The 16,063-nt window shown below is 44.2% G+C and overlaps 1 long non-coding RNA gene across 1 annotated transcript; it reads right to left on the reverse strand.

Moving 5' to 3' along the window:
• Window positions 1-459: 459 nt before the first annotated feature.
• LOC311432168 lies at window positions 460-10,380 on the reverse strand. The gene is made up of 2 exons (XR_014689862.1): window positions 10,314-10,380; window positions 460-994 (listed from the first exon to the last, which is right to left on the reverse strand). It is a non-coding gene; the product is annotated as an uncharacterized lncRNA (long non-coding RNA).
• Window positions 10,381-16,063: the final 5,683 nt, after the last annotated feature.

Here is a 16,063-nt window from a genome sequence, read left to right on the forward strand (position 1 = left end):
GCTATTGAACAGGACACAGTGTCAGCTTTTTAGCAGGAAGCATTTGTGTGGCCATGTAGTTTTCTACTTAGAGTGGGAGTGTTTTGAGACAAGGCCTGGGAGTTGCCTCTAAATAATTACCATTGCTTCTTTAATGAAATATATAGTTTCACTCCCTCTTTAAATAACAGAACTGCCTTATATAACTAATTATTAAAGCTTGCAAGCCTTCCTCAGGCCCATAGATGGCATATTCTAACTATTTGTGCTCTGTAAAGCCAGCAGTGGGATGGATCGCTGAATAACCTAAAAAGCAAATTAAAACTGAAGTGCTTTTTTTTCATGGGCAAAGGAGAACGGGAGGGTTTATTTTTCCCAAGCCCAGAGGCAGAGTGGTGAGGACTGCAGAGGAGATTCAGGGAATGCCCATGGTAGAATCCCACCCGCTACTGCTGCTCTAATGATAGACAAGAAAAGCAATGCAATGGCACAAAACATTTATGTTTTCTCAAAAGCAGACTGGAAAATGAGGCACAAAATGTAATGAATATGGGAATTACAAAGAAACACGCCACAGATGAATCCTGGAGGAAACAAAATTCTCCTCCGTGGTAGCTGTACAGCACTGCAATGGTACTTGCCATGCTGGGTCAGCTTTTAAAGGCTTATCAAGTGTCACACTGGTGGCTGACCTTCACAGGCAAGAAGACAACAGAAGGGACAGAGAATGGACCAGGGTTCAAGTCTGTTTGCTGAGCTAGCAATCAGAAAGCCTGAATAGCTTAAAAGGTGGGCAAGAGGAAGTATTGTCCAGATCTGACCCTTCTGGGCATTTTGTCTTGAGCTTCCTGTGCCAAAATCTAATCCAAGACATTGCACAAAATTAAAGTCGTGTCTTCCTCTCTCACCTCTTCAAGATATTTGCTGATGTTGACACTTTCCACATGTTAGACAGCAAATTTCTTCCAAAGGCATCCTCTGAGCACAGCAAAATACCAATGCCGGCAAGATCTGGCTGTTGACCAAGAGAAATTCAGGTGTTGAGAATTTGTATGAACCAGCAGGGGTAGCCAGAATCTGTATAAAGGGTAAGGGAGTTCTGGATAAAGAGTGAAGTCCTTTGGGACTTTGTGAAGGATGAACATGCTGGTTTGCATGAAGAGAAGAAGAGAGAGACATCGTACTCTTTAAAGCATTTTTACAAGCAGACCAAAATATGAGCCTGCTGTGACCATCAGTGTTGAGTTCTGTTACTGAAAGGCTCACATGAAAACACAGAGAACAACACAACACTGCACACTGCAGCTTTCAGCAGGGACGACCCATTAGGGAGGATGCTCAGAGCTTTTCTAATTACCTGTGTGCCAATCACAGAAGCCAAGTCATTCCTAGCTCAGCAAAAATGATGCTCAAAGCTGTTACACATTTTGCTGTGCCATAGGAAAGAACAATGCTCGCTGGCATCCCTGGTGGGACAGATATCAATGCCCCCAGATACACATGCACAACCCCAACAGCACCTACAGCAGGGTGAGTTCCCCCATGTCCAGGCAGGTGGCCCAGAAGCAGACCTGGTGACAAAGGTATCTGACATTTTAAATGTACCCCATGCCACTTGCTGCTGTGTAGACTGGTTAGTCTGAAGTCTGAATAACCCTTTGTCTCCATCCCTGGAAAAAAAACAACCCACACGCTTCTTCAGAGAAGACTATGTGATGTGCAAGCGGAGTGCTCAGCAGCACGTCATTCTAGTAACCCTCTGGTATGCTGATGAGTCAATTTTTTGCTGAGGATTGTTGCACATTTTTGTGGATTTTGGCACCTTCTGAACTGTAAACAGAAGAAAAAATACCTTTTACAGGCCAAAGTTTGCTGTTGCAGGGTTAGAGGTACCTTTATGATGTAAACTGTGATCCATCTGGAGATCTGCAGCAAAGCTTACCAAAAGCTGGTAAAATAAACAGTGGATGAAGAGAATTTATATTGGAAATTGTCTCAATAACAGTAATAGTAAAGCAAGCCACGTGCAAGGGTGCCGAGCATTCATCAGAAATTGTTCTGATGATCCTCAAATAACAAAGACTTATTCTTCTTTGTTTTTGTAACACATGCAATGGTGAGTTTTTCAGTGTCCTTGAAACTTGCCAAGAATGGGGAAAAAAAAAAAAAAAAAAAAGAAAGGAAACCTACATAAAGAGAGGGGAGTGTATTGAGAATAGAGGATGACAGAGGGTAGAGAAATGCCTAATCAGCTTTGATGTGGAGCAGATGTACCCTGCATTCCACAGGCAAACACAACGCTGAGGCCTCTCAGAAAACAGTGAGGAGGGAAACTCCCCTGGTTCTGGGTAAAAGCTAATGGGAGACCTTTCAGGAATTAGGATGTGCAGCAAAAATATTTCTAACAACACCCCCCACACATCCCAAAGTGTTCCTATCTAAGGAGGGAAGGTAAAAACAGGCAGAACTAGGATTCCACTCTTGGGTACATGGCAGCATTTTTCCAAATTATGCCTGGATTCAGACACTTTGCAAAGTGCCCTATGTTACCCTCAGTCTGGGGATGTTTGCTCTGCCTCCTGTAGACAAAGCTAGAGTGTCATATTTAATGCATTACATAAAAGTGTCCAATTAACATTATATGCAAATAAGGAAATTATCTAATTTTGATATACAGCACTAGCAGAAAATGCAAGACAAAAGGCACAAGCAGTGGCAATTCACATTGTTAGTTCTTTTTTTTTTTTCCCTCTAATAACAGATGATCCTTTCAAGCTGTTAAGTCATAGCAGTACTCAGAAAGGGTTGGTGGAGGGGAAGATTCACAGATTACTTGGTATCAGCCCACACTGGAAAGCCTGTGAAGCCTTTTACAATATTCCAGTCTGGAGAGCACAGATCTGGCCTTGCAAGAAATTAATGGCAGAAGCAGCATTGACTCCAACAGAACTGGCATTTAACCTTTTGGACCATTTGGCTTTATGAGAAGCATGTCAAAGGCACAAATCGCTGATGAGTAGATGAGAGGCTTCTTCTTGTGGCTGTGCCTCTTGCAGCATGCTGAAATGTATGTGTGTGTGTTATAAAGTGCACTTACTGGGCAATTGAGTATATGTGCACATACAAATACACATAAATATATTTTGGGAAAGCGTACAATACAATTTGAGAAATGCACTTTGAGATGCGTTCTTTCCATCAGTTGGAATATTATTTTATTTTTTTTTTAAGAGGAAAAATGCCCCACTGAATTAGATGAATAGAAAAACTTAAATCCCCAAACTCTACATCAGATTTTTTTTTTCTTCAAACAGTACTGACCTTTCCAGAGAATGAGCTGTGTCATACATTATTGCTTTTCTACCATTAATATGGTTGAAAGTTAGAAGTATTTATGATCTTTCCAGTGAAAATACTCTTCCCTTACTTAGGTCTAGTCTGTTCAATATGAAGAAATAAAATTAGTGAGATTAATGCTGAAGCATGTTATGCATTTTTTTTTCCTGCCTGCACTATTCAATACTTTTATTAGATGTGATAAATAACAGTTAAAATAAAAATCAAAACATGAGAGAATGACAAGAATAAGAATAGCTACTGAGGACACATAGAAGTAATCAAAATGCTCCCTACAGCATTTGGGGCTCCAGCATGATGTGCTGTTGCCTTTCCAGCCCTGTATTTCAAGGAGTTCCACAGGACCTGAGGTTTTGCAAGCTGGACTTTTTGGCCCGTGAGGGCTCACATGAGAGAAAGCTGAAGAATCAAGCAATCAAGGACAGGGAGTCACGTGAGAAGGGCTACAAGAGCACAGTTATGGTTTAAGCTGAAATAAAGCCTGCCTTATGGCAGCAAGCAAAGCCCCCTGTTTCATTTCATCTGTGCTGGGGAATACACAGCAAGAAGTCCCTCAAAGCCCCCAGTGCCTGAATGAAATTGATGGAAGTGGAAAAAAAAAAGTCAGGTATTAAAAGCCCTGAAAGCAAGGTAATTGCTTCCAGATGTTTTAAAATTGCTTTCAGAAATGAATAATCAAATCCTTCATAAGCAAGGCACAATAGCAGAGGCACAAACAGTCACGAATATTTATGAAGAGCTCTGTGGAGGGCACCTCTTCTTTCATCAGGGGCATAAAAGCCTGAACAGCCAACAGCATCCAAAATCTGTGTTTTGGATGGTGGCTTGCTGTAGGCTTTCAGATTGGCAGCCAGTTAAGTAGAAAGGATTGACATGCTAATTACAAACGAACACAGCCATGACAAGTGTTGTAGGCCACAAGTTTTTCAGACCTTAATTAAACGTGATAAGAGATACAAAGACTTGGTTTATTGAACCAACAGCACGGGGCCACCGCCTGCCACTCATCTTGGTATGTGGTCTTATAATAAACAGAAAGGTGAACCTGGAGCCTTATTTCCCTTTTGACTGATTCAGCACAGGGAATATTTTGTCTCATTTAACTTTATTTCAGAAAATTGAATTTATTAGGTCAGCCTAATTTTTTAAGAATGAAAAAGACAGCATCTGCCTTGCTTTTTATACTGTTAAAGATAGGTCATGGCACAGACCTGGATATGACACCTGCACCACCTCGTGCACCACCTGCCCTTTGGGAAGCTGAGCTCATACCCCAACCTCAGGACTAAGGAGGCACCAGGATGCTCCACTATGAATAAATGTCTGACCCAAACCAGTACCTTCATCCCTGTCCTTTTAGTTGCCAAAAACCTCATGCTGAGGCTGTGGTGATTATAGGCTGCCTGACTCAGTAATACTTTTGGTATCCCCATTCATTGACTCTTTTTGAATAGCTGGAAGGAGTCATGTTTCAGACCTACTAGCTGTGAGAAAACCTGGATCCTGTTTTACTGCAAATGTTGCGCCAAGTGACAGTCGGTGTAAAGATTTGAATTGGCCAAGAGGGTGTATTAAAAAAAAAAAAAATGCCCTGGAAAGTTTCTATATATTATTTTGAGGAACTTACTTGAGCCTCAACTGAGTGGAGAGTACTCTTAACATCTACTGTCCAAGCAGCTTAACAGGACTGTTTTCCAAGCAAGCTGCACCAACTATGAACAAGAAGTTTGAAACATCAGTCCTTTCCATAGGAGCGAGTACTACACTGATGCATAGGTTTCCACACACATAATATCATGGTGTAGTAAAGGAAAGGAGAGAAAAGATATGGCCACAGGAAAAAACAATCTAATATAGATTTTCAGTGACATTAGCATAAATCATTTTTTTGTTTTTATTTTTTAAGTCCCAGAATGGTTTGGGTTGGAAAGGACCCTAAAGACCACCCCATTCCAACCCCCTGCCATGGGCAGGGACACTTCCCACCAGACCAGGTTGCCCAAAGCCCCATCCAGCCTGGCCTTGAGCACCTCCAGGGGTGGGGCATCCACAGCTTCTCTGGGCAGCCTGTGCCAGGGCCTCACCACCCCCTGAAGTGAAGAATTTCTTCCTTGTATCCAAGCTCTTTTAGTTTAAAGCCATTACTTCTTGTCCTATCCCTATACTCCCTGACACAGAGTGTCTCCCTAGCTTTCCTCTAGGCCCCTTTTAGGCAGTGAAAGGCTGCTATAGGATCTCCATGTAGCCTACTCTGTGCTGAATAACCCCAAATCTCTCAGCCTTGAGCTGAACATCTGTATCTGTGTGTTCTTCAGTTTAGAAAGAAATCAGAAGACAACACATCCAAATTTGGTTCCTGTGCTGGAAGCAATGAGGACAGCTGGTGCTTCCCTGCCAAAGCAGGGCTAAGAGGTGACCTGACTTCCTCTGGGGTAGATATTTGTAATTAAGACACTCTCAACAGGCAGCTGAGTAGAGGATTAAAGAGATTAAACTGAGCTGAAATACAGGAGTAACTATTTCTGAGGACATGCCCTGCACTCACGTGCCTGTGCACTGCCCACCAGCCAGCAGTGTTTACCTGGCCCTTGCTGCAGTGCCCTGGGACTTTACCCCATCCAAGCCCATCTTCCTCATCTCCTCTTTGAAGCTGGCATGAAGTTTGCTGTTTTACCCCATGTAGCAGAATAGCTGCCATAAAACAAGAGCATGAAGTCCCCAAGGATGGACACCAGCCTACCTTGAGGAATTAAAGCTGATCCCAGGTTTATCCCCCAACCTCACCTTCCAGCAGTCTGCTGATACCAAACCCAAGTCAGGTCTTTCATAACCTTGTATTAATACAGCTTGTCACCATCTCATGGGTTTCCAGCTCAGTTTGTTATATCAAACAAACCATGCCAGAAAAAAACATTTTGGTGACCTTTACTTCCTCATTCTGCTTCAGGCAGTGAGCCTGGAAACCTCCAAGCCACAGCCAAGGGCTCTGACCTTCTTCCACCAGCAGCTGGGACTGAAGCTTCTGCCTGTCCCCACACTGCTGCAGGCTCCAAAAGCAAAGCCCTCAGAAGCACAGAGCTTGCACCAGGAGGAAGAGATGGATAAAAGAACCCCATAACTGAACTTGCTCCTTCCTCTGCTGAGTTATTCCATCTTCCTGACCCAAAGCCTCCCTCTCACAAAGAAAACGTATGCTTTTTTTTTTTTTGAACAGCTCTAGCTACACTACTGAAAGAAACTTTTTAAAGCAGAGGCCAAGGATGCACACTTCAACTTCCCCTGATTTGTTCAGAGTTTATTTCATGGATCATCTATGCTTGGACAGGTACTTCACAGGCACTCTGCAGAGCCAGGAATGACAGCAAGAACAAGGGCAGAACTTGGTATTGCTGCAGTGTACAATAAATACTTCATTTTACTTGTCTAAGCAGCTCTCCTGGTGTCAACAGGACAGGGAATGGGAGCATGGTTAAATACCAACTGAAACGTGTGCAAGACTTGTGCCTTAAGCAATAAATGTCTTGTTTCACATAGAAGGCATTATTTGTGTTAGTCTTGCAGGGGAGACGGGCAGAATTGAGCAATCGTTCAATGCAAGATGAAGTTTTTGTGCAGTGAGACACAAGCCATTATCAGCACCAAATTAGCTGAAAAAGTGATAAAGATCAGTGATTTTCTAAGCTTGGGATTGAGATCGACTGCATTTCCACTCATCTTGTACAGCAAGCCTGTTGACAGGTTAGAGTACAGATGTCTGTGCAAACAAGAGAATATTGATAAAATGAAGACATTTTCCCTCCAAGAAGTGGAACTTATTTCTCTTTCAGATCATTTTCCTGTGTGTCAGGTGCAAAAGTCCAAATGCATCGGTCCTGTTAGTTATTTTGATGTAATTTTTTGTTTTCATCTCCAGATTCCCCTGCTCTACTGCCTACCTCTTCCCCAGTCTTTGCAGAGGGTATTGCATATGAGGGCAGAAAGAATTGCCACCAGCACTGTTTAATCAAAATACTTTTCCAATATAAACAACCTACAAGACAGGGCAGAAGGACAATGGGAAAACCCAAAGGAAAAAAAAATACATTGATTAACTTCACATACAGATATTTCCTCTGTTTGGAGTTTGTCAGATTGGCACATACTCTGGTGCAAACAGTTTCTACAACTAGTGCTAAAGCTACCACAATCATTTTCCTTTAAGAAGCTAGCTTTTCCAGGAACTTTCTTGCTATAGAACTGTGGCTTAACGCTTCCTAAAATACCCTATTACATGGTGCAGAGGAAGTACAAAAGATTATAGAAGTACAGCATGTATGATAGGTACCTCCTTTCTTACAAATGCCTGCTGTTTAACCAATTAGATGGTCTTAGCCAGTTTTCTGGAAGACAGATGAGTGAGTGAAGATATACACCCAAGGTAAGGGTTTCCCTTTTGTCTCTGCAACAAAATCCCTCTTCTCAGCCCTGCGCAGTGAGCACATGTAATGCCAATGAGATAATATCAGAAAGAAAGAAGTAACTCTCCGATGACAAATGAATTCAAGGACAGAGATGGAGACACAACTTCCAGCTGTGTTGTTCAGTGCATTCACCAAACCTTGAGAGAATTCTGCTAAAGATGAAAAAGTACATTCACAAGACAGCTGAGCATGGTCACTTTTGCTATAATCTAGTAAATTTGTTGCTCTCCAGATGACGGCAAGTCAAGAACAGAAAAGAGTAATCACAGAGGGCATTCACCCAAGCCATCTAATCAACACCTCAAGTAAAGGCAGCCACTAACACTACACTGTGCACATGATATAGCTCAGAGCACTGGGTGGCCTCCTGCTGCTTTGAAGTCATCAGCCTTTAATCATCAGCAGCTGCATCTAGACCTATTCTGACAGCAAATCTCCTACCTCCGTAAGAGGTCCATGTTGTCTAGTCAACCCATTTTGAACTTACCACTTCTAGGAGAGTAGAAGCCCTGCTTTTGTAGAATAAGCTCTTATCTGTAGCCATTCTTTCCATCTATGGATCATTTTCCTTCCCCTCAAGTCCCTTATCCCCGTGAATGGCTCCTGTTATCCCTTTAGGATAGTTTGGGTTTATTCTCTCCTCCAGGTGCTCCTGTGGCATTGTGCATTGCACATAAGAACACGAGAATCAAATGACATAAATACGACACTGTCAGCAGTTAGACTTCAGCATCCCAGGCACGATTAAGGGATACCCCAAAGCTAAGATACTAGCTGGCAAAGACTGAGTTCAGCCAACCTCAGTCTTACATACTATGCAAAACTGCAGTGTCTGCATGTCGTTGAAAGCTTAATTATATGTCTCCTATGCATCTGTCACAGCAGGAACCTTCTCTCGCCTCTCCAAGATGTGTCAGGTGTGGTCAAGCCCAGCCCAGCCAAAACATGGTGGCAGAGGCAGCCTAATCTGGACTGCTGCTTTTCCTTAAGCATGGAAGGGAAAAGTGACCTAACTGTTTAGGTTACCTGTAGATTATTGCTCTGTTCAGTGCCTGTATCTGGTTTGAAAACTGGATTTCTAGAAGAGGTACTGAAAGATCCTTCAGCCAGCTGTCACCAGTTAGTTACACTTCAGGGTGTTAGTTAAACACATCAGCATTGTTTTAACAGCAACATTAGCACCTGCTTATTTATCAGTATGCCTCATTAAAAACGAGCAAGCAATTATTTCCAAGAGCGTGTTGTAGTCATTTGCATAGAAGGTGTGCTAATGCTACCGGTGAGCACTCACAAGGACCAGGGAGAGGAGTTGTGTAGAAACCATAGAGTCTGGGCCAAGTAACTAGGTTACCCAGCAAGCCTACTCTTACCAGCAAGGATGCATTTGCTTCTGCTTTGGTGCCAGGGCAAACAGCCCAGGGAAAACAGAGGTCTCACATGCATCTGCCTCGTTTGCTGCAATACGTTTCCTTCTTTGCTAAGTGAGTTTTGCTGTGTGAATGATGTTCTAGATGGCTGTCCAGCCAGAGAAGCATCTAAATAGCTCTGAAGGCGAGTTGTGGCATTTAAAGGTCATTCTCATTGCTCTGCCTTGAGAGCGCTCAGCTAACTGGACCAGCACATTAAGTCAGTGGCATCGCAGCTAAGCGATGGTTGCCCTGAATGGCTGGTTGCTGAGGTGGAGAGAACAGTTAGAAAAACAGCGCTGGGCTCAGTGAGCCTTCTGGATGAATTCATGGCTAAATAAGTATATAATGAAGTAGTGAATTCATAGCTAAATAAATATACAGCGAATCGGTGCCCTGCCCTACAGAGATCTGAGTGGAACTATGCACTTAGGAGTGAAGCTCTGGTACCGAGACCCTCTACTACAGTTTTTCATCTTATCAGCATGACAACTTCTTGCTGTCCACCCTGCCTTGGTGTGGCAGCATGAGAGCAGATGTTTTGAGCAGCTTATTGCTCCCTTGGATGCAGGTGCTAGAGCATCAGGGGGAGGCTCTGCTTGCAGGAGGCTGGCTGGGAAAGGCAACAGCCAAGGAACATGAGAGCACCCAGGTTTCTCCATGCACCTTCATCCCTACTTTTGTGCACCTGCAGTGGGGCATTTTTACAGCACAGACTGACTCAGAGATATGATGCTGGCTTCTCGGTCAACACCGCACAGTAGCTAAAGCAACCCAGCTTCTCTAAGAACATGGAAATGATACAACCACAAATCCCCAAATTAATTAAAAGTAACAGAATGGAAACAAGCAGTAAGTTATCTTGCAGCACTGGCACAAGCTGGGATTTAAGATAGGGTACCACTGTTATCAAACATTACACAAGGCTAGCTCACACCACCTAAACGTCTGGCTTAGGACCAGGACAAAAGCGAGCACTGTAAACTGGAAAAACTGCAATTGCTGTTAACATCTGATACACGTTCCTCCTCCAAGCTTTTTAATTTATTTTTTTTAAGGGATGAAACATATTTTGTCAATTAAACTTTGGCCATCAGAACCACTTACTCACCTGCCATGGAGCATCTCAGCCTGGAGCACCCTTTTGGGGCCATGGTGAGGTAGATCAGCTTTGCTCACCCAGCTCTCTCCTTCCCCTATATGGTCCCTGCAGGAGGTGGAGCATCCTGGCTGCTCCTCCAGGCAGCCCTCCTGCAGGGGTTTAACCTCGCAGCTGTGTGCCATCAGTGAGGAATACCCCCTGCCATTACCTAGAAGGATTAATAGCAGCCAGGGGATATTCAAAGCCAGTGATTTGTCTGTGGCCTTTGGAAACCTCGTAGCACAGGGAGGGCTCTGATAAAGTGGCAGAGGTTTTATATGCTGGTTTTCGTGGATATGCCTTTATATCTGGTGAAAATCATCACGGTACAAGGTACAGAAGCAGCCCAGCGTGTTTCCATCAGCCCCATCACCAGCGACAGACAGCAGATCCACCTGCAGCTGCCACAGTGCCTGTGTCCTCAGTACCCATTCAGGAATGACAAAATTTCATAATATTGTGACAAGGGACCTTAGTGCCTTTACATGTTTGCTAGAATGAAGGAGAACAGAATAAAAAAATGGTAAAAAAGGCGTTTGCTCTTAGGAAAGTGCTCTGTGGTTAGCGAACAGGGGAGACCTCCACTGGGTAGTGGCATGTCCCCTTAATGTTGTATGTAGCATGGCTGTATCTGAATGAGGCTGAGGGTGGGTGGTTACGGCAGCGTATGATGAGCTGTACATTGCAGCAAGGGAGTTTCTACCTCCTCTCAAATGCATGTGATTTTTTTCCCCTGTGGTCAGCCAGACTGTAACCACCACAGTCACCATCAGCAAGCATCTGAAGGTCTGGTAGAGAGAAGTTAAGAGGAAAAGAGTCTGAAATCCTCTCTGACAGGCAGCTACTTCTCTGCACGTATAGTGCCTGGCACTGCAGTGACCCCGATCCAATTTGGCATCCCCACAGCAATGCATTTTAAATGCCATTACTTTGAGAACAATGAGGCTGATGTTTCATGGACAAACAATCCCAGGTGAAATAACACAGTAGATTTCATAAATTAAAGCCAAAGATTTAAGGGAATGATCCAGACATATCTCTTTCAGCAGTGCATGGGGTAAATGGATTTTCTGACCAAGCAGCCCTGCAGAGTGACCTTGCAGCAATGTATTTTCAGGATTCGTACTGGGATGCCACCCATCTGGCTGGCTTCTGCTCAGGAGGGCTTTCACAACCGGCCAGCAAGCACACACCTGAAGAAGCTTTGCCTTTTCATGATCTCCATTTGAGACACAGGATTCAGAGCCGAAGGAGATGCCGATCCCCAAGGGAATGAGCATCACATGTCATATTTTGCAGTTTTTTACTGCTTTACATGCTTTGTTACAAAACACTGGCTGTGCCCATCCCTCCCCAAGGACAGCAGTGCAATCAGCCGGCTGCGGGGAGCAAGCAGCAGCCCAGAGTTGAGATGAAATTGCTCCTGAGACCTCAAAACACATTGTTTGGAGTCCCTGGGTTTGTTGGCGAGGCTTTTTGCCAGCTTTCCCTCTGCCAGCTCACCTGTGTGAGTCAGAGCAGCCGCTGGCTGTGGGGCAGGTGGGGTTCGCGAGGGCTGCTGGCGGCTCTCAAATCACTCCCCACCCCGGGAGCAGCCACCCAGCTCGGGGCTGGGACATCTTTCCTCATCTGTATTTGCTCAGGAACTGGCACAACGAGGTTTGCAAGCCTAATTTAATAGTGGCTTGTTACTAATAATTATCATCCACACACTAATAATTACATATCATAGCTTCGACAGCCGTCCAGCCCAAGAGGCGCTGCGAGTGCCAGGCCCTGTTTGCTCAGGGACCCTTCCCCTCTTCCGAAAGCCATCCGAAATCTCCTCGTCCACGTGGCTGGTGACCGTGTGCTGCCACTCGTGCAGCTGCAGAGGAGGGATGTCGGGGCCAGACTCGGTGGCAGCCAGCTTTTCCCAGCCACGCGGCGGCTCCCTGGTTCCAAACCATCAGTGCTAGATGTCGGTCTGGCTGAGTTGTTACGCCAGGAATGCTAAATTACAGCGTACAGCAAACCTCCAGGAGGTTTGAATTGCTTAAAGAGTAATTTCACTGTGTCTCTGGCATCCTGTGCATGCATCTGTAATGGTTGTCCCCATCCCTCTTGTTTTCCACTTTAATTGAAGGGTACACGCAACCTCAAAATTAAAAAAAAAAAAAAAAAAAAAAAGTGTATGCTTAAATACTATGCACAAACAGAGAAATGTTGGCATTTAATCCATGTACACGTGTTAATATCCACATATTGTGGATATATAGTGGCACATCCACAGCCACTGGAAGTACACATATGCAACAACCTGCAAGTAATGTAAAGTTGTACCTCAAAACCTGGGGTTGTCTTGTTTGTGTTATATCTGGATTTTGATTCCTGCCCACGAAGACCTCTTGCACACCCCCAGAGCCACCAGCACTCACACCCTGTTTGTACGTGGGGCTTCAAAAGCCAGAGGCAGGCTTTCTCAGCCCCGACTGCACCCACTGGAAAGTGGTACTGAGCCAAGTAAATCTGGCAAGCTTACCGAGTGTGGCTCCCTCCTCGTACAGACATAAGCAGAAGGATGAATCTGTGTTAGCAAAACAGGGTAAATAAGATAGATGAGAAAACACAGAAGAAAAATCAGGAGCACGTGATTTATTTTGAGGGCAGTGTGGAAGTAAAGTGTATTTTTCGTTCCTCCTAACCATCAGCCTTTAGGATCTCTGCCCTGACTTTTCCACATACACTTTCAGACCAGGAGCTCGCTTACAGTCATCCTCAAATGCCTTCTGCAAAATATTTGCTCCAAGTTTGATCAGATCTGAAAAACTGGAAGTTATTAATGTGGCATTTGTAGCATTAAATGAATGTAGCCCCAGCCCAAAGCCAGTGCCACTAAGCTGTACTCTCTGACCAGTGAGGAAAAAAGTTTTTTTCTTCTGTTCTGCCAAATGATGACCAAGCAGCACAAATGCTGCCATAGTGCCTGGCTGCATCCCCATCACCTGCACCTCCCCGAGCCCCCCGTGTTTTCCTGCCCTGCCCAAGCCATTTGGGAGCACCCTGGAGAAGGGCTGGATGTCCAGAGTGCCTGGATAAGCCTTGCTAGTTCTGCATGAGCTCTCCTGACAGCATTCCTGCAAGGTGAGAGGCAAGCAATGAAAGTGTTCTTGGCTGAGATCTGCATGTCTTCCTCACCCCTTGTAATTACCCAAACTGGTCTCCTGGCTTTCACTGCTCCTATGTCTTTGGTTATGCTGTGCAGCAGCATATGGCTCATTACAGCTGCACATCATAGCTGCCACTGTCCTTCAGCATTATTTTCAAAAAGGAAACGAAGGAACCCAGTTTCTTGTTCTTAAAGGAGAGAAGCACAGAACAAAAAGGAGAGGAAGGGACTGGTCACATCCTGGTAAATGAGGCACAGGACAGGGTGGGCAAAGTCCCACTGGTGGGATGGGCACATTGGGCTGACCCTTGTGAGATGCCACACTTTTGCCATGTGCCATGGGGTGAAGGCACAAGTGGCAGCTTGTACTGTAGTCAAAATCATGCAGACACCACTTGTGGCTCTGCTGCATTCAGTAGAAGACTTCCTAGTCTTCTCTTAGCAAGCAAGTGCATCACTCATGAAACAAGAGGTAGCACAAGCTTAAGCTGACACCTTAAAAAGTGTTATTGGACATATCCTGCACATGGAGCAAATGCTACAGGTGGCATTTTCCCAGTTACTCTGCATGTTTACCTGTGGAAAACCTCCCATTTGTACAAGAAATGGACATTTCCTTGAGTGCCACGAGACAATCACACCTGATTTCCTGATTTCTGGTCTCCAATTCTTGTTTGCATGAGGAATCGTGTCTGCAGGCAAGGCAGCTCGAACATGCAAGCAGAGACTGCTGTGCATCTGGGAGCTGGGACTGGAAGTATTGGCAAAGCAGAAACCTCACCAAAGCACTCTGAAAAAGCATGAAGCTCGAGAGAGATAGCATGACCTTTAAGCGACAGCATTACTGTCAGAAAACATCATGGGAAGGAAACGGGGAGTCATTTCACTTGGGTTGATTCTCAGATATAATGTCATCCAGTTAAAGTTAATTTCACTTAACGTTAATTTTCATTAGCTCACGTCTGTTGTAGAGATTTAACCTGGGAACTCCAGCTGCTTTTCCTGGCAGTCCCTTACATCGATTACAAAATCCCAGCACACCAAACCACGGCAAATCCAATTGCTCCTAGGGGAAAGGCTGGATGGGAGGATGAGCTGTGCATGACAGGCATCGGTTGCATTGGTGCTCAATGCAGAGTTGCAAGTAAGTTCTCAGCTGACGAGAAGGAAACAGTTCCTACACATGGAAGGAAGAGCCTACTACAGCCCAGAGCTGCAATTTGTCTTAATAGTGGCCCATGTGCAACTTTATGTAGAAGTGAAGATGTGAAAATGTTTCCACGAGCCCTGGCTGCAATTTAAAAGGGCTCCAGCCACTGGCCTCAGCTGTTTCTCTATGTGTACACTTACAGCTGGGTGAAGTCTGCCTTTGACACTTGCTTGAGGTAAGTCAGCTTCAAGACTGTGAAATAGTCCATGCTGGAAAATTGCCCTAGGGACTCAAATAAGCCAGATGAAGATGCAGTCAGGTTTTTCAAAACTGGTGTTACAAATTGTTGTGACTTTATATGCATGTAATATTGTAATTTACAGTAGTGTCAGCAGAGCTGAGATCTGGATGCTCTAAGTACCCTTAACACCACTCTAAAATGAAATGTGCAGCGATTTAAGATAAGCAGTCACTAATTTCCCTCTCTTTCAAAGAACTCCCTTTACTGTAATAATACTTCCTAAAAAATGCATGTACATGAAGCTATTTATTTAGTGGCTGGGCTTAAGAGTCTCAAAAAGGACCATTAAACCAGACAGGAACAAATGAATGGTGCAGCTATGCCCAAAATGGGCTCTGGTAGCTGTGTGAATTTGATAGAAGAGAATTAAACGTTAGCTCCACACCCAAGCACCACATTTTATAGAGCACTCATTTTTCTAAGAGGGTTGCCCAAGGCAGGCTGACACGGCCTTAAAGAAAGGCTTTGACATTTTAAAAATTTCCATTTCTTCCTAGATTGAAACCTAAGCCTGACAGACTCATGGGCTAAATTAATTCCTTAAGCCCTCTGCCCAATGATAAAACTTATCTGAAGCAGAAAATGGAAATGTACAGCAGTGTGCCGTACAAAGTTGATCAAAGATCCCCAGGAAAGCACTGGAATAATCAGAATGAACGATCTGCTCCTGTGGATGGAAAAAAAAATGGATATTTAATTGCATAAATTATTCACTACCAATTATTTGTGAGAAGCCTTTTATGTCCTGGAGATTGAGAGGCCTATCTATGCCTGATAAAATAAGCAGAGATTCCTATTATTTTCCTGCGGATGCTGAGTTCGCAATGATGATGAGTCAAATGGAGAGGTGGAGGAGCCTCCCCAGGTCTGGAGCTGGTGGCTGCTGTGTGGGTCCTTCCCTACCAGAACTGAAGGAATAAGCTGTGTGGTAGGAAGCTGCTCCTTACTGAACCAACTTTTGATTTAAAAAAAAAAAAAAAAAAAAAGAACAAGCAATCTCCTGAAGAAGACAGAAGTACAGCACATGCTGTACTTTATCATACAAACGTGTCATTATCCAGTGGAAGATCACACACACACACACACACACACACAGGATGCTAACACAAGACATTGATTTT

Source organism: Aythya ferina (assembly GCF_964211825.1).
Source record: "Aythya ferina genome assembly, chromosome: 2".
Taxonomy (NCBI): Eukaryota; Metazoa; Chordata; class Aves; order Anseriformes; family Anatidae; genus Aythya; species Aythya ferina.